At 36.2% G+C, this 22,963-nt stretch overlaps 17 non-coding genes and 1 pseudogene across 17 annotated transcripts; all 18 read left to right on the top strand.

Annotated features, from left to right (window-relative positions):
* LOC143060887 (U1 spliceosomal RNA) lies at positions 1-111 on the top strand (annotated as a pseudogene; the record flags this gene model as incomplete).
* Positions 112-1,266: 1,155 nt separating this feature from the next.
* On the top strand, positions 1,267-1,429 carry LOC143060886 (U1 spliceosomal RNA). The gene has a single exon (XR_012974156.1). It is a non-coding gene; the product is annotated as a U1 spliceosomal RNA (small nuclear RNA).
* Positions 1,430-2,585: 1,156 nt separating this feature from the next.
* On the top strand, positions 2,586-2,749 carry LOC143060881 (U1 spliceosomal RNA). Its single transcript, XR_012974151.1, has one exon. It is a non-coding gene; the product is annotated as a U1 spliceosomal RNA (small nuclear RNA).
* A 1,154-nt stretch (positions 2,750-3,903) lies between these two features.
* Positions 3,904-4,067, top strand: LOC143060880 (U1 spliceosomal RNA). Its single transcript, XR_012974150.1, has one exon. It is a non-coding gene; the product is annotated as a U1 spliceosomal RNA (small nuclear RNA).
* A 1,152-nt stretch (positions 4,068-5,219) lies between these two features.
* On the top strand, positions 5,220-5,383 carry LOC143060879 (U1 spliceosomal RNA). Its single transcript, XR_012974149.1, has one exon. It is a non-coding gene; the product is annotated as a U1 spliceosomal RNA (small nuclear RNA).
* A 1,156-nt stretch (positions 5,384-6,539) lies between these two features.
* LOC143060878 (U1 spliceosomal RNA) lies at positions 6,540-6,703 on the top strand. The gene has a single exon (XR_012974148.1). It is a non-coding gene; the product is annotated as a U1 spliceosomal RNA (small nuclear RNA).
* A 1,155-nt stretch (positions 6,704-7,858) lies between these two features.
* LOC143060877 (U1 spliceosomal RNA) lies at positions 7,859-8,022 on the top strand. The gene has a single exon (XR_012974147.1). It is a non-coding gene; the product is annotated as a U1 spliceosomal RNA (small nuclear RNA).
* A 1,154-nt stretch (positions 8,023-9,176) lies between these two features.
* LOC143060876 (U1 spliceosomal RNA) lies at positions 9,177-9,340 on the top strand. Its single transcript, XR_012974146.1, has one exon. It is a non-coding gene; the product is annotated as a U1 spliceosomal RNA (small nuclear RNA).
* Positions 9,341-10,496: 1,156 nt separating this feature from the next.
* LOC143060875 (U1 spliceosomal RNA) lies at positions 10,497-10,660 on the top strand. Its single transcript, XR_012974145.1, has one exon. It is a non-coding gene; the product is annotated as a U1 spliceosomal RNA (small nuclear RNA).
* A 1,156-nt stretch (positions 10,661-11,816) lies between these two features.
* Positions 11,817-11,980, top strand: LOC143060873 (U1 spliceosomal RNA). Its single transcript, XR_012974143.1, has one exon. It is a non-coding gene; the product is annotated as a U1 spliceosomal RNA (small nuclear RNA).
* Positions 11,981-13,135: 1,155 nt separating this feature from the next.
* On the top strand, positions 13,136-13,299 carry LOC143060872 (U1 spliceosomal RNA). The gene has a single exon (XR_012974142.1). It is a non-coding gene; the product is annotated as a U1 spliceosomal RNA (small nuclear RNA).
* Positions 13,300-14,454: 1,155 nt separating this feature from the next.
* Positions 14,455-14,618, top strand: LOC143060871 (U1 spliceosomal RNA). The gene has a single exon (XR_012974141.1). It is a non-coding gene; the product is annotated as a U1 spliceosomal RNA (small nuclear RNA).
* A 1,156-nt stretch (positions 14,619-15,774) lies between these two features.
* On the top strand, positions 15,775-15,939 carry LOC143060882 (U1 spliceosomal RNA). The gene has a single exon (XR_012974152.1). It is a non-coding gene; the product is annotated as a U1 spliceosomal RNA (small nuclear RNA).
* A 1,157-nt stretch (positions 15,940-17,096) lies between these two features.
* LOC143060870 (U1 spliceosomal RNA) lies at positions 17,097-17,260 on the top strand. The gene has a single exon (XR_012974140.1). It is a non-coding gene; the product is annotated as a U1 spliceosomal RNA (small nuclear RNA).
* Positions 17,261-18,415: 1,155 nt separating this feature from the next.
* LOC143060869 (U1 spliceosomal RNA) lies at positions 18,416-18,579 on the top strand. The gene has a single exon (XR_012974139.1). It is a non-coding gene; the product is annotated as a U1 spliceosomal RNA (small nuclear RNA).
* A 1,156-nt stretch (positions 18,580-19,735) lies between these two features.
* Positions 19,736-19,899, top strand: LOC143060867 (U1 spliceosomal RNA). Its single transcript, XR_012974138.1, has one exon. It is a non-coding gene; the product is annotated as a U1 spliceosomal RNA (small nuclear RNA).
* A 1,155-nt stretch (positions 19,900-21,054) lies between these two features.
* LOC143060866 (U1 spliceosomal RNA) lies at positions 21,055-21,218 on the top strand. Its single transcript, XR_012974137.1, has one exon. It is a non-coding gene; the product is annotated as a U1 spliceosomal RNA (small nuclear RNA).
* Positions 21,219-22,374: 1,156 nt separating this feature from the next.
* LOC143060865 (U1 spliceosomal RNA) lies at positions 22,375-22,538 on the top strand. Its single transcript, XR_012974136.1, has one exon. It is a non-coding gene; the product is annotated as a U1 spliceosomal RNA (small nuclear RNA).
* Positions 22,539-22,963: the final 425 nt, after the last annotated feature.

Here is a 22,963-nt window from a genome sequence, read left to right as displayed (position 1 = left end):
GAGGCCTTTCCATTGCACTCCGGTTAGGCTGAAGCCTGCGATTGCCCCAAATGTGGGCAACTCGGGTACGCAATTTTTTAGTGTGGGGGACTGCGTTCGCGCTATCCCCTGTTATTCAATCAAATGTAAAGAAAAGTTCCCAATAAATACAAAACTTGATACTGTTGTTAAACTTTATCTTAAGTACGCTGAGACTGTTCAGGATTTGCGTAAATTGTAATCGCCAACCGGTTTTCCATCCTTTTGTTTCATTTCATTTCATTGTTTTTCTTCAATTTGAGTAGACGATAAAAAGAAGCAAATAAATTTCTCAGTCAGACAACTTGGTTTCTACACTCCAAAAAAGTAAGTTGGGTTTTTTTTTTTTTCTTTTAAATTATTATCTCGTAATCCGTAAATTTCAAGTTTTGCCGTAAATTTCAAGTTTGCCTCTCCGTTTAAGTCACATTAAAAAAAAATCCGCTTATTTGAAGTAAAAACTATAAACTGAGTTTGGAAGCTTATTCATTTTGCTTTACGATGAAAACTAGATTTTGGTTGGCAAAATATTGTTTCTATTTGAAATAATATGAAATTCAACTATACCGGCATTTTATGAAAAGTAATGCCGTATTTTCTTTTCCTTGCTATACTGAAAAGCGGAAACTGCATGTGCAGCACGGACGGATTCAAGAAATAATCTCGCTACGCTACCTTTGTCGCCCTCCTTTATCAATTTCAAACGCAAATGATTGCTTTGCCGTCGATTTTTCCCCGCACCAAATCGAATGAATTTAGATTTTAAAATTTTGCGCGTACACTGTAAACATGGTAACTGGTTTTCTAGTGAATTCGAAACAGAAGCAAACAGTGTTGTATGAACGGAAGGCAGTTACGAAATTAAAGCGAAGAAAGAGGGAAAAACAATAATGTTGGGTTTTTTTTGGTTTTTTTTTATTGCGGAGGAGTGAATTTTAAACAATTATTGATATTCCGTGTGAAAGCATCATGGCGATCTGAACGTACATAGTACGTTTTTAATCAACAGAGTTATCCTACTTTATTTGGCCCCTTTCAACAAATCGTCCTTAAAAAGTGTCCCGATTTTTGATACACCAACGCGTTTCAATGAGATCAGTGGAAGGAGGCAAATGTCCCTCGATGCGAAGTCAAATTGTTTTATTGTATGTTTTAAAATGATATATCGGCTGACTATAATATGTTCGAATACCTCTTTATAAAGTTACTCTTGATTTACTCAAATGGACAAATGTCAGATATCCAAGCATACTTACCTGGTACAGGGAGCACCGTGATCAAAAAGGCGGTCTCCCCAGGTCGAGGCCTTTCCATTGCACTCCGGTTAGGCTGAAGCCTGCGATTGCCCCAAATGTGGGCAACTCGGGTACGCATTTTTTAGTGTGGGGGACTGCGTTCGCGCTATCCCCTGTTATTCAATCAAATGTAAAGAAAAGTTCCCAATAAATACAAAACTTGATACTGTTGTTAAACTTTATCTTAAGTACGCTGAGACTGTTCAGGATTTGCGTAAATTGTAATCGCCAACCGGTTTTCCATCCTTTTGTTTCATTTCATTTCATTGTTTTTCTTCAATTTGAGTAGACGATAAAAAGAAGCAAATAAATTTCTCAGTCAGACAACTTGGTTTCTACACTCCAAAAAAGTAAGTTGGGTTTTTTTTTTTTTTCTTTTAAATTATTATCTCGTAATCCGTAAATTTCAAGTTTTGCCGTAAATTTCAAGTTTGCCTCTCCGTTTAAGTCACATTAAAAAAAATCCGCTTATTTGAAGTAAAAACTATAAACTGAGTTTGGAAGCTTATTCATTTTGCTTTACGATGAAAACTAGATTTTGGTTGGCAAAATATTGTTTCTATTTGAAATAATATGAAATTCAACTATACCGGCATTTTATGAAAAGTAATGCCGTATTTTCTTTTCCTTGCTATACTGAAAAGCGGAAACTGCATGTGCAGCACGGACGGATTCAAGAAATAATCTCGCTACGCTACCTTTGTCGCCCTCCTTTATCAATTTCAAACGCAAATGATTGCTTTGCCGTCGATTTTTTCCCCGCACCAAATCGAATGAATTTAGATTTTAAAATTTTGCGCGTACACTGTAAACATGGTAACTGGTTTTCTAGTGAATTCGAAACAGAAGCAAACAGTGTTGTATGAACGGAAGGCAGTTACGAAATTAAAGCGAAGAAAGAGGGAAAAACAATAATGTTGGGTTTTTTTTGGTTTTTTTTATTGCGGAGGAGTGAATTTTAAACAATTATTGATATTTCCGTGTGAAAGCATCATGGCGATCTGAACGTACATAGTACGTTTTTAATCAACAGAGTTATCCTACTTTATTTGGCCCCTTTCAACAAATCGTCCTTAAAAAGTGTCCCGATTTTTGATACACCAACGCGTTTCAATGAGATCAGTGGAAGGAGGCAAATGTCCCTCGATGCGAAGTCAAATTGTTTTATTGTATGTTTTAAAATGATATATCGGCTGACTATAATATGTTCGAATACCTCTTTATAAAGTTACTCTTGATTTACTCAAATGGACAAATGTCAGATATCCAAGCATACTTACCTGGTACAGGGAGCACCGTGATCAAAAAGGCGGTCTCCCCAGGTCGAGGCCTTTCCATTGCACTCCGGTTAGGCTGAAGCCTGCGATTGCCCCAAATGTGGGCAACTCGGGTACGCAATTTTTTAGTGTGGGGGACTGCGTTCGCGCTATCCCCTGTTATTCAATCAAATGTAAAGAAAAGTTCCCAATAAATACAAAACTTGATACTGTTGTTAAACTTTATCTTAAGTACGCTGAGACTGTTCAGGATTTGCGTAAATTGTAATCGCCAACCGGTTTTCCATCCTTTTGTTTCATTTCATTTCATTGTTTTTCTTCAATTTGAGTAGACGATAAAAAGAAGCAAATAAATTTCTCAGTCAGACAACTTGGTTTCTACACTCCAAAAAAGTAAGTTGGGTTTTTTTTTTTTTCTTTTAAATTATTATCTCGTAATCCGTAAATTTCAAGTTTTGCCGTAAATTTCAAGTTTGCCTCTCCGTTTAAGTCACATTAAAAAAAATCCGCTTATTTGAAGTAAAAACTATAAACTGAGTTTGGAAGCTTATTCATTTTGCTTTACGATGAAAACTAGATTTTGGTTGGCAAAATATTGTTTCTATTTGAAATAATATGAAATTCAACTATACCGGCATTTTATGAAAAGTAATGCCGTATTTTCTTTTCCTTGCTATACTGAAAAGCGGAAACTGCATGTGCAGCACGGACGGATTCAAGAAATAATCTCGCTACGCTACCTTTGTCGCCCTCCTTTATCAATTTCAAACGCAAATGATTGCTTTGCCGTCGATTTTTTCCCCGCACCAAATCGAATGAATTTAGATTTTAAAATTTGCGCGTACACTGTAAACATGGTAACTGGTTTTCTAGTGAATTCGAAACAGAAGCAAACAGTGTTGTATGAACGGAAGGCAGTTACGAAATTAAAGCGAAGAAAGAGGGAAAAACAATAATGTTGGGTTTTTTTTTGGTTTTTTTTTATTGCGGAGGAGTGAATTTTAAACAATTATTGATATTCCGTGTGAAAGCATCATGGCGATCTGAACGTACATAGTACGTTTTTAATCAACAGAGTTATCCTACTTTATTTGGCCCCTTTCAACAAATCGTCCTTAAAAAGTGTCCCGATTTTTGATACACCAACGCGTTTCAATGAGATCAGTGGAAGGAGGCAAATGTCCCTCGATGCGAAGTCAAATTGTTTTATTGTATGTTTTAAATGATATATCGGCTGACTATAATATGTTCGAATACCTCTTTATAAAGTTACTCTTGATTTACTCAAATGGACAAATGTCAGATATCCAAGCATACTTACCTGGTACAGGGAGCACCGTGATCAAAAAGGCGGTCTCCCCAGGTCGAGGCCTTTCCATTGCACTCCGGTTAGGCTGAAGCCTGCGATTGCCCCAAATGTGGGCAACTCGGGTACGCAATTTTTTAGTGTGGGGGACTGCGTTCGCGCTATCCCCTGTTATTCAATCAAATGTAAAGAAAAGTTCCCAATAAATACAAAACTTGATACTGTTGTTAAACTTTATCTTAAGTACGCTGAGACTGTTCAGGATTTGCGTAAATTGTAATCGCCAACCGGTTTTCCATCCTTTTGTTTCATTTCATTTCATTGTTTTTCTTCAATTTGAGTAGACGATAAAAAGAAGCAAATAAATTTCTCAGTCAGACAACTTGGTTTCTACACTCCAAAAAAGTAAGTTGGGTTTTTTTTTTTTCTTTTAAATTATTATCTCGTAATCCGTAAATTTCAAGTTTTGCCGTAAATTTCAAGTTTGCCTCTCCGTTTAAGTCACATTAAAAAAATCCGCTTATTTGAAGTAAAAACTATAAACTGAGTTTGGAAGCTTATTCATTTTGCTTTACGATGAAAACTAGATTTTGGTTGGCAAAATATTGTTTCTATTTGAAATAATATGAAATTCAACTATACCGGCATTTTATGAAAAGTAATGCCGTATTTTCTTTTCCTTGCTATACTGAAAAGCGGAAACTGCATGTGCAGCACGGACGGATTCAAGAAATAATCTCGCTACGCTACCTTTGTCGCCCTCCTTTATCAATTTCAAACGCAAATGATTGCTTTGCCGTCGATTTTTTCCCCGCACCAAATCGAATGAATTTAGATTTTAAAATTTTGCGCGTACACTGTAAACATGGTAACTGGTTTTCTAGTGAATTCGAAACAGAAGCAAACAGTGTTGTATGAACGGAAGGCAGTTACGAAATTAAAGCGAAGAAAGAGGGAAAAACAATAATGTTGGGTTTTTTTGGTTTTTTTTTATTGCGGAGGAGTGAATTTTAAACAATTATTGATATTCCGTGTGAAAGCATCATGGCGATCTGAACGTACATAGTACGTTTTTAATCAACAGAGTTATCCTACTTTATTTGGCCCCTTTCAACAAATCGTCCTTAAAAAGTGTCCCGATTTTTGATACACCAACGCGTTTCAATGAGATCAGTGGAAGGAGGCAAATGTCCCTCGATGCGAAGTCAAATTGTTTTATTGTATGTTTTAAAATGATATATCGGCTGACTATAATATGTTCGAATACCTCTTTATAAAGTTACTCTTGATTTACTCAAATGGACAAATGTCAGATATCCAAGCATACTTACCTGGTACAGGGAGCACCGTGATCAAAAAGGCGGTCTCCCCAGGTCGAGGCCTTTCCATTGCACTCCGGTTAGGCTGAAGCCTGCGATTGCCCCAAATGTGGGCAACTCGGGTACGCAATTTTTTAGTGTGGGGGACTGCGTTCGCGCTATCCCCTGTTATTCAATCAAATGTAAAGAAAAGTTCCCAATAAATACAAAACTTGATACTGTTGTTAAACTTTATCTTAAGTACGCTGAGACTGTTCAGGATTTGCGTAAATTGTAATCGCCAACCGGTTTTCCATCCTTTTGTTTCATTTCATTTCATTGTTTTTCTTCAATTTGAGTAGACGATAAAAAGAAGCAAATAAATTTCTCAGTCAGACAACTTGGTTTCTACACTCCAAAAAAGTAAGTTGGGTTTTTTTTTTTTTCTTTTAAATTATTATCTCGTAATCCGTAAATTTCAAGTTTTGCCGTAAATTTCAAGTTTGCCTCTCCGTTTTAAGTCACATTAAAAAAATCCGCTTATTTGAAGTAAAAACTATAAACTGAGTTTGGAAGCTTATTCATTTTGCTTTACGATGAAAACTAGATTTTGGTTGGCAAAATATTGTTTCTATTTGAAATAATATGAAATTCAACTATACCGGCATTTTATGAAAGTAATGCCGTATTTTCTTTTCCTTGCTATACTGAAAAGCGGGAAACTGCATGTGCAGCACGGACGGATTCAAGAAATAATCTCGCTACGCTACCTTTGTCGCCCTCCTTTATCAATTTCAAACGCAAATGATTGCTTTGCCGTCGATTTTTTCCCCGCACCAAATCGAATGAATTTAGATTTTAAAATTTTGCGCGTACACTGTAAACATGGTAACTGGTTTTCTAGTGAATTCGAAACAGAAGCAAACAGTGTTGTATGAACGGAAGGCAGTTACGAAATTAAAGCGAAGAAAGAGGGAAAAACAATAATGTTGGGTTTTTTTTGGTTTTTTTTTATTGCGGAGGAGTGAATTTTAAACAATTATTGATATTCCGTGTGAAAGCATCATGGCGATCTGAACGTACATAGTACGTTTTTTAATCAACAGAGTTATCCTACTTTATTTGGCCCCTTTCAACAAATCGTCCTTAAAAAGTGTCCCGATTTTTGATACACCAACGCGTTTCAATGAGATCAGTGGAAGGAGGCAAATGTCCCTCGATGCGAAGTCAAATTGTTTTATTGTATGTTTTAAAATGATATATCGGCTGACTATAATATGTTCGAATACCTCTTTATAAAGTTACTCTTGATTTACTCAAATGGACAAATGTCAGATATCCAAGCATACTTACCTGGTACAGGGAGCACCGTGATCAAAAAGGCGGTCTCCCCAGGTCGAGGCCTTTCCATTGCACTCCGGTTAGGCTGAAGCCTGCGATTGCCCCAAATGTGGGCAACTCGGGTACGCAATTTTTTAGTGTGGGGGACTGCGTTCGCGCTATCCCCTGTTATTCAATCAAATGTAAAGAAAAGTTCCCAATAAATACAAAACTTGATACTGTTGTTAAACTTTATCTTAAGTACGCTGAGACTGTTCAGGATTTGCGTAAATTGTAATCGCCAACCGGTTTTCCATCCTTTTGTTTCATTTCATTTCATTGTTTTTCTTCAATTTGAGTAGACGATAAAAAGAAGCAAATAAATTTCTCAGTCAGACAACTTGGTTTCTACACTCCAAAAAAGTAAGTTGGGTTTTTTTTTTTTTCTTTTAAATTATTATCTCGTAATCCGTAAATTTCAAGTTTTGCCGTAAATTTCAAGTTTGCCTCTCCGTTTAAGTCACATTAAAAAAAATCCGCTTATTTGAAGTAAAAACTATAAACTGAGTTTGGAAGCTTATTCATTTTGCTTTACGATGAAAACTAGATTTTGGTTGGCAAAATATTGTTTCTATTTGAAATAATATGAAATTCAACTATACCGGCATTTTATGAAAAGTAATGCCGTATTTTCTTTTCCTTGCTATACTGAAAAGCGGAAACTGCATGTGCAGCACGGACGGATTCAAGAAATAATCTCGCTACGCTACCTTTGTCGCCCTCCTTTATCAATTTCAAACGCAAATGATTGCTTTGCCGTCGATTTTTTCCCCGCACCAAATCGAATGAATTTAGATTTTAAAATTTTGCGCGTACACTGTAAACATGGTAACTGGTTTTCTAGTGAATTCGAAACAGAAGCAAACAGTGTTGTATGAACGGAAGGCAGTTACGAAATTAAAGCGAAGAAAGAGGGAAAAACAATAATGTTGGGTTTTTTTTGGTTTTTTTTTATTGCGGAGGAGTGAATTTTAAACAATTATTGATATTCCGTGTGAAAGCATCATGGCGATCTGAACGTACATAGTACGTTTTTAATCAACAGAGTTATCCTACTTTATTTGGCCCCTTTCAACAAATCGTCCTTAAAAAGTGTCCCGATTTTTGATACACCAACGCGTTTCAATGAGATCAGTGGAAGGAGGCAAATGTCCCTCGATGCGAAGTCAAATTGTTTTATTGTATGTTTTAAAATGATATATCGGCTGACTATAATATGTTCGAATACCTCTTTATAAAGTTACTCTTGATTTACTCAAATGGACAAATGTCAGATATCCAAGCATACTTACCTGGTACAGGGAGCACCGTGATCAAAAAGGCGGTCTCCCCAGGTCGAGGCCTTTCCATTGCACTCCGGTTAGGCTGAAGCCTGCGATTGCCCCAAATGTGGGCAACTCGGGTACGCAATTTTTTAGTGTGGGGGACTGCGTTCGCGCTATCCCCTGTTATTCAATCAAATGTAAAGAAAAGTTCCCAATAAATACAAAACTTGATACTGTTGTTAAACTTTATCTTAAGTACGCTGAGACTGTTCAGGATTTGCGTAAATTGTAATCGCCAACCGGTTTTCCATCCTTTTGTTTCATTTCATTTCATTGTTTTTCTTCAATTTGAGTAGACGATAAAAAGAAGCAAATAAATTTCTCAGTCAGACAACTTGGTTTCTACACTCCAAAAAAGTAAGTTGGGTTTTTTTTTTTTTCTTTTAAATTATTATCTCGTAATCCGTAAATTTCAAGTTTTGCCGTAAATTTCAAGTTGCCTCTCCGTTTAAGTCACATTAAAAAAAATCCGCTTATTTGAAGTAAAAACTATAAACTGAGTTTGGAAGCTTATTCATTTTGCTTTACGATGAAAACTAGATTTTGGTTGGCAAAATATTGTTTCTATTTGAAATAATATGAAATTCAACTATACCGGCATTTTATGAAAAGTAATGCCGTATTTTCTTTTCCTTGCTATACTGAAAAGCGGAAACTGCATGTGCAGCACGGACGGATTCAAGAAATAATCTCGCTACGCTACCTTTGTCGCCCTCCTTTATCAATTTCAAACGCAAATGATTGCTTTGCCGTCGATTTTTTCCCCGCACCAAATCGAATGAATTTAGATTTTAAAATTTTGCGCGTACACTGTAAACATGGTAACTGGTTTTCTAGTGAATTCGAAACAGAAGCAAACAGTGTTGTATGAACGGAAGGCAGTTACGAAATTAAAGCGAAGAAAGAGGGAAAAACAATAATGTTGGGTTTTTTTTGGTTTTTTTTTATTGCGGAGGAGTGAATTTTAAACAATTATTGATATTCCGTGTGAAAGCATCATGGCGATCTGAACGTACATAGTACGTTTTTAATCAACAGAGTTATCCTACTTTATTTGGCCCCTTTCAACAAATCGTCCTTAAAAAGTGTCCCGATTTTTGATACACCAACGCGTTTCAATGAGATCAGTGGAAGGAGGCAAATGTCCCTCGATGCGAAGTCAAATTGTTTTATTGTATGTTTTAAAATGATATATCGGCTGACTATAATATGTTCGAATACCTCTTTATAAAGTTACTCTTGATTTACTCAAATGGACAAATGTCAGATATCCAAGCATACTTACCTGGTACAGGGAGCACCGTGATCAAAAAGGCGGTCTCCCCAGGTCGAGGCCTTTCCATTGCACTCCGGTTAGGCTGAAGCCTGCGATTGCCCCAAATGTGGGCAACTCGGGTACGCAATTTTTTAGTGTGGGGGACTGCGTTCGCGCTATCCCCTGTTATTCAATCAAATGTAAAGAAAAGTTCCCAATAAATACAAAACTTGATACTGTTGTTAAACTTTATCTTAAGTACGCTGAGACTGTTCAGGATTTGCGTAAATTGTAATCGCCAACCGGTTTTCCATCCTTTTGTTTCATTTCATTTCATTGTTTTTCTTCAATTTGAGTAGACGATAAAAAGAAGCAAATAAATTTCTCAGTCAGACAACTTGGTTTCTACACTCCAAAAAAGTAAGTTGGGTTTTTTTTTTTTTTCTTTTAAATTATTATCTCGTAATCCGTAAATTTCAAGTTTTGCCGTAAATTTCAAGTTTGCCTCTCCGTTTAAGTCACATTAAAAAAAATCCGCTTATTTGAAGTAAAAACTATAAACTGAGTTTGGAAGCTTATTCATTTTGCTTTACGATGAAAACTAGATTTTGGTTGGCAAAATATTGTTTCTATTTGAAATAATATGAAATTCAACTATACCGGCATTTTATGAAAAGTAATGCCGTATTTTCTTTTCCTTGCTATACTGAAAAGCGGAAACTGCATGTGCAGCACGGACGGATTCAAGAAATAATCTCGCTACGCTACCTTTGTCGCCCTCCTTTATCAATTTCAAACGCAAATGATTGCTTTGCCGTCGATTTTTTCCCCGCACCAAATCGAATGAATTTAGATTTTAAAATTTTGCGCGTACACTGTAAACATGGTAACTGGTTTTCTAGTGAATTCGAAACAGAAGCAAACAGTGTTGTATGAACGGAAGGCAGTTACGAAATTAAAGCGAAGAAAGAGGGAAAAACAATAATGTTGGGTTTTTTTTGGTTTTTTTTTATTGCGGAGGAGTGAATTTTAAACAATTATTGATATTCCGTGTGAAAGCATCATGGCGATCTGAACGTACATAGTACGTTTTTAATCAACAGAGTTATCCTACTTTATTTGGCCCCTTTCAACAAATCGTCCTTAAAAAGTGTCCCGATTTTTGATACACCAACGCGTTTCAATGAGATCAGTGGAAGGAGGCAAATGTCCCTCGATGCGAAGTCAAATTGTTTTATTGTATGTTTTAAAATGATATATCGGCTGACTATAATATGTTCGAATACCTCTTTATAAAGTTACTCTTGATTTACTCAAATGGACAAATGTCAGATATCCAAGCATACTTACCTGGTACAGGGAGCACCGTGATCAAAAAGGCGGTCTCCCCAGGTCGAGGCCTTTCCATTGCACTCCGGTTAGGCTGAAGCCTGCGATTGCCCCAAATGTGGGCAACTCGGGTACGCAATTTTTTAGTGTGGGGGACTGCGTTCGCGCTATCCCCTGTTATTCAATCAAATGTAAAGAAAAGTTCCCAATAAATACAAAACTTGATACTGTTGTTAAACTTTATCTTAAGTACGCTGAGACTGTTCAGGATTTGCGTAAATTGTAATCGCCAACCGGTTTTCCATCCTTTTGTTTCATTTCATTTCATTGTTTTTCTTCAATTTGAGTAGACGATAAAAAGAAGCAAATAAATTTCTCAGTCAGACAACTTGGTTTCTACACTCCAAAAAAGTAAGTTGGGTTTTTTTTTTTTTTCTTTTAAATTATTATCTCGTAATCCGTAAATTTCAAGTTTTGCCGTAAATTTCAAGTTTGCCTCTCCGTTTAAGTCACATTAAAAAAAATCCGCTTATTTGAAGTAAAAACTATAAACTGAGTTTGGAAGCTTATTCATTTTGCTTTACGATGAAAACTAGATTTTGGTTGGCAAAATATTGTTTCTATTTGAAATAATATGAAATTCAACTATACCGGCATTTTATGAAAAGTAATGCCGTATTTTCTTTTCCTTGCTATACTGAAAAGCGGAAACTGCATGTGCAGCACGGACGGATTCAAGAAATAATCTCGCTACGCTACCTTTGTCGCCCTCCTTTATCAATTTCAAACGCAAATGATTGCTTTGCCGTCGATTTTTTCCCCGCACCAAATCGAATGAATTTAGATTTTAAAATTTTGCGCGTACACTGTAAACATGGTAACTGGTTTTCTAGTGAATTCGAAACAGAAGCAAACAGTGTTGTATGAACGGAAGGCAGTTACGAAATTAAAGCGAAGAAAGAGGGAAAAACAATAATGTTGGGTTTTTTTTGGTTTTTTTTTATTGCGGAGGAGTGAATTTTAAACAATTATTGATATTCCGTGTGAAAGCATCATGGCGATCTGAACGTACATAGTACGTTTTTAATCAACAGAGTTATCCTACTTTATTTGGCCCCTTTCAACAAATCGTCCTTAAAAAGTGTCCCGATTTTTGATACACCAACGCGTTTCAATGAGATCAGTGGAAGGAGGCAAATGTCCCTCGATGCGAAGTCAAATTGTTTTATTGTATGTTTTAAAATGATATATCGGCTGACTATAATATGTTCGAATACCTCTTTATAAAGTTACTCTTGATTTACTCAAATGGACAAATGTCAGATATCCAAGCATACTTACCTGGTACAGGGAGCACCGTGATCAAAAAGGCGGTCTCCCCAGGTCGAGGCCTTTCCATTGCACTCCGGTTAGGCTGAAGCCTGCGATTGCCCCAAATGTGGGCAACTCGGGTACGCAATTTTTTAGTGTGGGGGACTGCGTTCGCGCTATCCCCTGTTATTCAATCAAATGTAAAGAAAAGTTCCCAATAAATACAAAACTTGATACTGTTGTTAAACTTTATCTTAAGTACGCTGAGACTGTTCAGGATTTGCGTAAATTGTAATCGCCAACCGGTTTTCCATCCTTTTGTTTCATTTCATTTCATTGTTTTTCTTCAATTTGAGTAGACGATAAAAAGAAGCAAATAAATTTCTCAGTCAGACAACTTGGTTTCTACACTCCAAAAAAGTAAGTTGGGTTTTTTTTTTTTTCTTTTAAATTATTATCTCGTAATCCGTAAATTTCAAGTTTTGCCGTAAATTTCAAGTTTGCCTCTCCGTTTAAGTCACATTAAAAAAAATCCGCTTATTTGAAGTAAAAACTATAAACTGAGTTTGGAAGCTTATTCATTTTGCTTTACGATGAAAACTAGATTTTGGTTGGCAAAATATTGTTTCTATTTGAAATAATATGAAATTCAACTATACCGGCATTTTATGAAAAGTAATGCCGTATTTTCTTTTCCTTGCTATACTGAAAAGCGGAAACTGCATGTGCAGCACGGACGGATTCAAGAAATAATCTCGCTACGCTACCTTTGTCGCCCTCCTTTATCAATTTCAAACGCAAATGATTGCTTTGCCGTCGATTTTTTCCCCGCACCAAATCGAATGAATTTAGATTTTAAAATTTTGCGCGTACACTGTAAACATGGTAACTGGTTTTCTAGTGAATTCGGAAACAGAAGCAAACAGTGTTGTATGAACGGAAGGCAGTTACGAAATTAAAGCGAAGAAAGAGGGAAAAACAATAATGTTGGGTTTTTTTTGGTTTTTTTTTATTGCGGAGGAGTGAATTTTAAACAATTATTGATATTCCGTGTGAAAGCATCATGGCGATCTGAACGTACATAGTACGTTTTAATCAACAGAGTTATCCTACTTTATTTGGCCCCTTTCAACAAATCGTCCTTAAAAAGTGTCCCGATTTTTGATACACCAACGCGTTTCAATGAGATCAGTGGAAGGAGGCAAATGTCCCTCGATGCGAAGTCAAATTGTTTTATTGTATGTTTTAAAATGATATATCGGCTGACTATAATATGTTCGAATACCTCTTTATAAAGTTACTCTTGATTTACTCAAATGGACAAATGTCAGATATCCAAGCATACTTACCTGGTACAGGGAGCACCGTGATCAAAAAGGCGGTCTCCCCAGGTCGAGGCCTTTCCATTGCACTCCGGTTAGGCTGAAGCCTGCGATTGCCCCAAATGTGGGCAACTCGGGTACGCAATTTTTTAGTGTGGGGGACTGCGTTCGCGCTATCCCCTGTTATTCAATCAAATGTAAAGAAAAGTTCCCAATAAATACAAAACTTGATACTGTTGTTAAACTTTATCTTAAGTACGCTGAGACTGTTCAGGATTTGCGTAAATTGTAATCGCCAACCGGTTTTCCATCCTTTTGTTTCATTTCATTTCATTGTTTTTCTTCAATTTGAGTAGACGATAAAAAGAAGCAAATAAATTTCTCAGTCAGACAACTTGGTTTCTACACTCCAAAAAAGTAAGTTGGGTTTTTTTTTTTTCTTTTTAAATTATTATCTCGTAATCCGTAAATTTCAAGTTTTGCCGTAAATTTCAAGTTTGCCTCTCCGTTTAAGTCACATTAAAAAAAATCCGCTTATTTGAAGTAAAAACTATAAACTGAGTTTGGAAGCTTATTCATTTTGCTTTACGATGAAAACTAGATTTTGGTTGGCAAAATATTGTTTCTATTTGAAATAATATGAAATTCAACTATACCGGCATTTTATGAAAAGTAATGCCGTATTTTCTTTTCCTTGCTATACTGAAAAGCGGAAACTGCATGTGCAGCACGGACGGATTCAAGAAATAATCTCGCTACGCTACCTTTGTCGCCCTCCTTTATCAATTTCAAACGCAAATGATTGCTTTGCCGTCGATTTTTTCCCCGCACCAAATCGAATGAATTTAGATTTTAAAATTTTGCGCGTACACTGTAAACATGGTAACTGGTTTTCTAGTGAATTCGAAACAGAAGCAAACAGTGTTGTATGAACGGAAGGCAGTTACGAAATTAAAGCGAAGAAAGAGGGAAAAACAATAATGTTGGGTTTTTTTTGGTTTTTTTTTATTGCGGAGGAGTGAATTTTAAACAATTATTGATATTCCGTGTGAAAGCATCATGGCGATCTGAACGTACATAGTACGTTTTTAATCAACAGAGTTATCCTACTTTATTTGGCCCCTTTCAACAAATCGTCCTTAAAAAGTGTCCCGATTTTTGATACACCAACGCGTTTCAATGAGATCAGTGGAAGGAGGCAAATGTCCCTCGATGCGAAGTCAAATTGTTTTATTGTATGTTTTAAAATGATATATCGGCTGACTATAATATGTTCGAATACCTCTTTATAAAGTTACTCTTGATTTACTCAAATGGACAAATGTCAGATATCCAAGCATACTTACCTGGTACAGGGAGCACCGTGATCAAAAAGGCGGTCTCCCCAGGTCGAGGCCTTTCCATTGCACTCCGGTTAGGCTGAAGCCTGCGATTGCCCCAAATGTGGGCAACTCGGGTACGCAATTTTTTAGTGTGGGGGACTGCGTTCGCGCTATCCCCTGTTATTCAATCAAATGTAAAGAAAAGTTCCCAATAAATACAAAACTTGATACTGTTGTTAAACTTTATCTTAAGTACGCTGAGACTGTTCAGGATTTGCGTAAATTGTAATCGCCAACCGGTTTTCCATCCTTTTGTTTCATTTCATTTCATTGTTTTTCTTCAATTTGAGTAGACGATAAAAAGAAGCAAATAAATTTCTCAGTCAGACAACTTGGTTTCTACACTCCAAAAAAGTAAGTTGGGTTTTTTTTTTTTTCTTTTAAATTATTATCTCGTAATCCGTAAATTTCAAGTTTTGCCGTAAATTTCAAGTTTGCCTCTCCGTTTAAGTCACATTAAAAAAAATCCGCTTATTTGAAGTAAAAACTATAAACTGAGTTTGGAAGCTTATTCATTTTGCTTTACGATGAAAACTAGATTTTGGTTGGCAAAATATTGTTTCTATTTGAAATAATATGAAATTCAACTATTACCGGCATTTTATGAAAAGTAATGCCGTATTTTCTTTTCCTTGCTATACTGAAAAGCGGAAACTGCATGTGCAGCACGGACGGATTCAAGAAATAATCTCGCTACGCTACCTTTGTCGCCCTCCTTTATCAATTTCAAACGCAAATGATTGCTTTGCCGTCGATTTTTTCCCCGCACCAAATCGAATGAATTTAGATTTTAAAATTTTGCGCGTACACTGTAAACATGGTAACTGGTTTTCTAGTGAATTCGAAACAGAAGCAAACAGTGTTGTATGAACGGAAGGCAGTTACGAAATTAAAGCGAAGAAAGAGGGAAAAACAATAATGTTGGGTTTTTTTTGGTTTTTTTTTATTGCGGAGGAGTGAATTTTAAACAATTATTGATATTCCGTGTGAAAGCATCATGGCGATCTGAACGTACATAGTACGTTTTTAATCAACAGAGTTATCCTACTTTATTTGGCCCCTTTCAACAAATCGTCCTTAAAAAGTGTCCCGATTTTTGATACACCAACGCGTTTCAATGAGATCAGTGGAAGGAGGCAAATGTCCCTCGATGCGAAGTCAAATTGTTTTATTGTATGTTTTAAAATGATATATCGGCTGACTATAATATGTTCGAATACCTCTTTATAAAGTTACTCTTGATTTACTCAAATGGACAAATGTCAGATATCCAAGCATACTTACCTGGTACAGGGAGCACCGTGATCAAAAAGGCGGTCTCCCCAGGTCGAGGCCTTTCCATTGCACTCCGGTTAGGCTGAAGCCTGCGATTGCCCCAAATGTGGGCAACTCGGGTACGCAATTTTTTAGTGTGGGGGACTGCGTTTCGCGCTATCCCCTGTTATTCAATCAAATGTAAAGAAAAGTTCCCAATAAATACAAAACTTGATACTGTTGTTAAACTTTATCTTAAGTACGCTGAGACTGTTCAGGATTTGCGTAAATTGTAATCGCCAACCGGTTTTCCATCCTTTTGTTTCATTTCATTTCATTGTTTTTCTTCAATTTGAGTAGACGATAAAAAGAAGCAAATAAATTTCTCAGTCAGACAACTTGGTTTCTACACTCCAAAAAAGTAAGTTGGGTTTTTTTTTTTTTTCTTTTAAATTATTATCTCGTAATCCGTAAATTTCAAGTTTTGCCGTAAATTTCAAGTTTGCCTCTCCGTTTAAGTCACATTAAAAAAAATCCGCTTATTTGAAGTAAAAACTATAAACTGAGTTTGGAAGCTTATTCATTTTGCTTTACGATGAAAACTAGATTTTGGTTGGCAAAATATTGTTTCTATTTGAAATAATATGAAATTCAACTATACCGGCATTTTATGAAAAGTAATGCCGTATTTTCTTTTCCTTGCTATACTGAAAAGCGGAAACTGCATGTGCAGCACGGACGGATTCAAGAAATAATCTCGCTACGCTACCTTTGTCGCCCTCCTTTATCAATTTCAAACGCAAATGATTGCTTTGCCGTCGATTTTTTCCCCCGCACCAAATCGAATGAATTTAGATTTTAAAATTTTGCGCGTACACTGTAAACATGGTAACTGGTTTTCTAGTGAATTCGAAACAGAAGCAAACAGTGTTGTATGAACGGAAGGCAGTTACGAAATTAAAGCGAAGAAAGAGGGAAAAACAATAATGTTGGGTTTTTTTTGGTTTTTTTTTATTGCGGAGGAGTGAATTTTAAACAATTATTGATATTCCGTGTGAAAGCATCATGGCGATCTGAACGTACATAGTACGTTTTTAATCAACAGAGTTATCCTACTTTATTTGGCCCCTTTCAACAAATCGTCCTTAAAAAGTGTCCCGATTTTTGATACACCAACGCGTTTCAATGAGATCAGTGGAAGGAGGCAAATGTCCCTCGATGCGAAGTCAAATTGTTTTATTGTATGTTTTAAAATGATATATCGGCTGACTATAATATGTTCGAATACCTCTTTATAAAGTTACTCTTGATTTACTCAAATGGACAAATGTCAGATATCCAAGCATACTTACCTGGTACAGGGAGCACCGTGATCAAAAAGGCGGTCTCCCCAGGTCGAGGCCTTTCCATTGCACTCCGGTTAGGCTGAAGCCTGCGATTGCCCCAAATGTGGGCAACTCGGGTACGCAATTTTTTAGTGTGGGGGACTGCGTTCGCGCTATCCCCTGTTATTCAATCAAATGTAAAGAAAAGTTCCCAATAAATACAAAACTTGATACTGTTGTTAAACTTTATCTTAAGTACGCTGAGACTGTTCAGGATTTGCGTAAATTGTAATCGCCAACCGGTTTTCCATCCTTTTGTTTCATTTCATTTCATTGTTTTTCTTCAATTTGAGTAGACGATAAAAAGAAGCAAATAAATTTCTCAGTCAGACAACTTGGTTTCTACACTCCAAAAAAGTAAGTTGGGTTTTTTTTTTTTCTTTTTAAATTATTATCTCGTAATCCGTAAATTTCAAGTTTTGCCGTAAATTTCAAGTTTGCCTCTCCGTTTAAGTCACATTAAAAAAAATCCGCTTATTTGAAGTAAAAACTATAAACTGAGTTTGGAAGCTTATTCATTTTGCTTTACGATGAAAACTAGATTTTGGTTGGCAAAATATTGTTTCTATTTGAAATAATATGAAATTCAACTATACCGGCATTTTATGAAAAGTAATGCCGTATTTTCTTTTCCTTGCTATACTGAAAAGCGGAAACTGCATGTGCAGCACGGACGGATTCAAGAAATAATCTCGCTACGCTACCTTTGTCGCCCTCCTTTATCAATTTCAAACGCAAATGATTGCTTTGCCGTCGATTTTTTCCCCGCACCAAATCGAATGAATTTAGATTTTAAAATTTTGCGCGTACACTGTAAACATGGTAACTGGTTTTCTAGTGAATTCGAAACAGAAGCAAACAGTGTTGTATGAACGGAAGGCAGTTACGAAATTAAAGCGAAGAAAGAGGGAAAAACAATAATGTTGGGTTTTTTTTGGTTTTTTTTTATTGCGGAGGAGTGAATTTTAAACAATTATTGATATTCCGTGTGAAAGCATCATGGCGATCTGAACGTACATAGTACGTTTTTAATCAACAGAGTTATCCTACTTTATTTGGCCCCTTTCAACAAATCGTCCTTAAAAAGTGTCCCGATTTTTGATACACCAACGCGTTTCAATGAGATCAGTGGAAGGAGGCAAATGTCCCTCGATGCGAAGTCAAATTGTTTTATTGTATGTTTTAAAATGATATATCGGCTGACTATAATATGTTCGAATACCTCTTTATAAAGTTACTCTTGATTTACTCAAATGGACAAATGTCAGATATCCAAGCATACTTACCTGGTACAGGGAGCACCGTGATCAAAAAGGCGGTCTCCCCAGGTCGAGGCCTTTCCATTGCACTCCGGTTAGGCTGAAGCCTGCGATTGCCCCAAATGTGGGCAACTCGGGTACGCAATTTTTTAGTGTGGGGGACTGCGTTCGCGCTATCCCCTGTTATTCAATCAAATGTAAAGAAAAGTTCCCAATAAATACAAAACTTGATACTGTTGTTAAACTTTATCTTAAGTACGCTGAGACTGTTCAGGATTTGCGTAAATTGTAATCGCCAACCGGTTTTCCATCCTTTTGTTTCATTTCATTTCATTGTTTTTCTTCAATTTGAGTAGACGATAAAAAGAAGCAAATAAATTCTCAGTCAGACAACTTGGTTTCTACACTCCAAAAAAGTAAGTTGGGTTTTTTTTTTTTTCTTTTAAATTATTATCTCGTAATCCGTAAATTTCAAGTTTTGCCGTAAATTTCAAGTTTGCCTCTCGTTTAAGTCACATTAAAAAAAATCCGCTTATTTGAAGTAAAAAACTATAAACTGAGTTTGGAAGCTTATTCATTTTGCTTTACGATGAAAACTAGATTTTGGTTGGCAAAATATTGTTTCTATTTGAAATAATATGAAATTCAACTATACCGGCATTTTATGAAAAGTAATGCCGTATTTTCTTTTCCTTGCTATACTGGAAAAGCGGAAACTGCATGTGCAGCACGGACGGATTCAAGAAATAATCTCGCTACGCTACCTTTGTCGCCCTCCTTTATCAATTTCAAACGCAAATGATTGCTTTGCCGTCGATTTTTTCCCCGCACCAAATCGAATGAATTTAGATTTTAAAATTTTGCGCGTACACTGTAAACATGGTAACTGGTTTTCTAGTGAATTCGAAACAGAAGCAAACAGTGTTGTATGAACGGAAGGCAGTTACGAAATTAAAGCGAAGAAAGAGGGAAAAACAATAATGTTGGGTTTTTTTTGGTTTTTTTTTTATTGCGGAGGAGTGAATTTTAAACAATTATTGATATTCCGTGTGAAAGCATCATGGCGATCTGAACGTACATAGTACGTTTTTAATCAACAGAGTTATCCTACTTTATTTGGCCCCTTTCAACAAATCGTCCTTAAAAAGTGTCCCGATTTTTGATACACCAACGCGTTTCAATGAGATCAGTGGAAGGAGGCAAATGTCCCTCGATGCGAAGTCAAATTGTTTTATTGTATGTTTTAAAATGATATATCGGCTGACTATAATATGTTCGAATACCTCTTTATAAAGTTACTCTTGATTTACTCAAATGGACAAATGTCAGATATCCAAGCATACTTACCTGGTACAGGGAGCACCGTGATCAAAAAGGCGGTCTCCCCAGGTCGAGGCCTTTCCATTGCACTCCGGTTAGGCTGAAGCCTGCGATTGCCCCAAATGTGGGCAACTCGGGTACGCAATTTTTTAGTGTGGGGGACTGCGTTCGCGCTATCCCCTGTTATTCAATCAAATGTAAAGAAAAGTTCCCAATAAATACAAAACTTGATACTGTTGTTAAACTTTATCTTAAGTACGCTGAGACTGTTCAGGATTTGCGTAAATTGTAATCGCCAACCGGTTTTCCATCCTTTTGTTTCATTTCATTTCATTGTTTTTCTTCAATTTGAGTAGACGATAAAAAGAAGCAAATAAATTTCTCAGTCAGACAACTTGGTTTCTACACTCCAAAAAAGTAAGTTGGGTTTTTTTTTTTTTCTTTTAAATTATTATCTCGTAATCCGTAAATTTCAAGTTTTGCCGTAAATTTCAAGTTTGCCTCTCCGTTTAAGTCACATTAAAAAAAATCCGCTTATTTGAAGTAAAAACTATAAACTGAGTTTGGAAGCTTATTCATTTTGCTTTACGATGAAAACTAGATTTTGGTTGGCAAAATATTGTTTCTATTTGAAATAATATGAAATTCAACTATACCGGCATTTTATGAAAAGTAATGCCGTATTTTCTTTTCCTTGCTATACTGAAAAGCGGAAACTGCATGTGCAGCACGGACGGATTCAAGAAATAATCTCGCTACGCTACCTTTGTCGCCCTCCTTTATCAATTTCAAACGCAAATGATTGCTTTGCCGTCGATTTTTTCCCCGCACCAAATCGAATGAATTTAGATTTTAAAATTTTGCGCGTACACTGTAAACATGGTAACTGGTTTTCTAGTGAATTCGAAACAGAAGCAAACAGTGTTGTATGAACGGAAGGCAGTTACGAAATTAAAGCGAAGAAAGAGGGAAAAACAATAATGTTGGGTTTTTTTTGGTTTTTTTTTATTGCGGAGGAGTGAATTTTAAACAATTATTGATATTCCGTGTGAAAGCATCATGGCGATCTGAACGTACATAGTACGTTTTTAATCAACAGAGTTATCCTACTTTATTTGGCCCCTTTCAACAAATCGTCCTTAAAAAGTGTCCCGATTTTTGATACACCAACGCGTTTCAATGAGATCAGTGGAAGGAGGCAAATGTCCCTCGATGCGAAGTCAAATTGTTTTATTGTATGTTTTAAAATGATATATCGGCTGACTATAATATGTTCGAATACCTCTTTATAAAGTTACTCTTGATTTACTCAAATGGACAAATGTCAGATATCCAAGCATACTTACCTGGTACAGGGAGCACCGTGATCAAAAAGGCGGTCTCCCCAGGTCGAGGCCTTTCCATTGCACTCCGGTTAGGCTGAAGCCTGCGATTGCCCCAAATGTGGGCAACTCGGGTACGCAATTTTTTAGTGTGGGGGACTGCGTTCGCGCTATCCCCTGTTATTCAATCAAATGTAAAGAAAAGTTCCCAATAAATACAAAACTTGATACTGTTGTTAAACTTTATCTTAAGTACGCTGAGACTGTTCAGGATTTGCGTAAATTGTAATCGCCAACCGGTTTTCCATCCTTTTGTTTCATTTCATTTCATTGTTTTTCTTCAATTTGAGTAGACGATAAAAAGAAGCAAATAAATTTCTCAGTCAGACAACTTGGTTTCTACACTCCAAAAAAGTAAGTTGGGTTTTTTTTTTTTTCTTTTAAATTATTATCTCGTAATCCGTAAATTTCAAGTTTTGCCGTAAATTTCAAGTTTGCCTCTCCGTTTAAGTCACATTAAAAAAAATCCGCTTATTTGAAGTAAAAACTATAAACTGAGTTTGGAAGCTTATTCATTTTGCTTTACGATGAAAACTAGATTTTGGTTGGCAAAATATTGTTTCTATTTGAAATAATATGAAATTCAACTATACCGGCATTTTATGAAAAGTAATGCCGTATTTTCTTTTCCTTGCTATACTGAAAAGCGGAAACTGCATGTGCAGCACGGACGGATTCAAGAAATAATCTCGCTACGCTACCTTTGTCGCCCTCCTTTATCAATTTCAAACGCAAATGATTGCTTTGCCGTCGATTTTTTCCCCGCACCAAATCGAATGAATTTAGATTTTAAAATTTTGCGCGTACACTGTAAACATGGTAACTGGTTTTCTAGTGAATTCGAAACAGAAGCAAACAGTGTTGTATGAACGGAAGGCAGTTACGAAATTAAAGCGAAGAAAGAGGGAAAAACAATAATGTTGGGTTTTTTTTGGTTTTTTTTTTATTGCGGAGGAGTGAATTTTAAACAATTATTGATATTCCGTGTGAAAGCATCATGGCGATCTGAACGTACATAGTACGTTTTTAATCAACAGAGTTATCCTACTTTATTTGGCCCCTTTCAACAAATCGTCCTTAAAAAGTGTCCCGATTTTTGATACACCAACGCGTTTCAATGAGATCAGTGGAAGGAGGCAAATGTCCCTCGATGCGAAGTCAAATTGTTTTATTGTATGTTTTAAAATGATATATCGGCTGACTATAATATGTTCGAATACCTCTTTATAAAGTTACTCTTGATTTACTCAAATGGACAAATGTCAGATATCCAAGCATACTTACCTGGTACAGGGAGCACCGTGATCAAAAAGGCGGTCTCCCCAGGTCGAGGCCTTTCCATTGCACTCCGGTTAGGCTGAAGCCTGCGATTGCCCCAAATGTGGGCAACTCGGGTACGCAATTTTTTAGTGTGGGGGACTGCGTTCGCGCTATCCCCTGTTATTCAATCAAATGTAAAGAAAAGTTCCCAATAAATACAAAACTTGATACTGTTGTTAAACTTTATCTTAAGTACGCTGAGACTGTTCAGGATTTGCGTAAATTGTAATCGCCAACCGGTTTTCCATCCTTTTGTTTCATTTCATTTCATTGTTTTTCTTCAATTTGAGTAGACGATAAAAAGAAGCAAATAAATTTCTCAGTCAGACAACTTGGTTTCTACACTCCAAAAAAGTAAGTTGGGTTTTTTTTTTTTTCTTTTAAATTATTATCTCGTAATCCGTAAATTTCAAGTTTTGCCGTAAATTTCAAGTTTGCCTCTCCGTTTAAGTCACATTAAAAAAAATCCGCTTATTTGAAGTAAAAACTATAAACTGAGTTTGGAAGCTTATTCATTTTGCTTTACGATGAAAACTAGATTTTGG

The sequence above is a fragment of the Mytilus galloprovincialis genome, unplaced genomic scaffold (assembly GCF_965363235.1).
Source record: "Mytilus galloprovincialis unplaced genomic scaffold, xbMytGall1.hap1.1 HAP1_SCAFFOLD_173, whole genome shotgun sequence".
Taxonomy (NCBI): Eukaryota; Metazoa; Mollusca; class Bivalvia; order Mytilida; family Mytilidae; genus Mytilus; species Mytilus galloprovincialis.
This window is presented reverse-complemented; position numbering and strand designations above follow the sequence as displayed.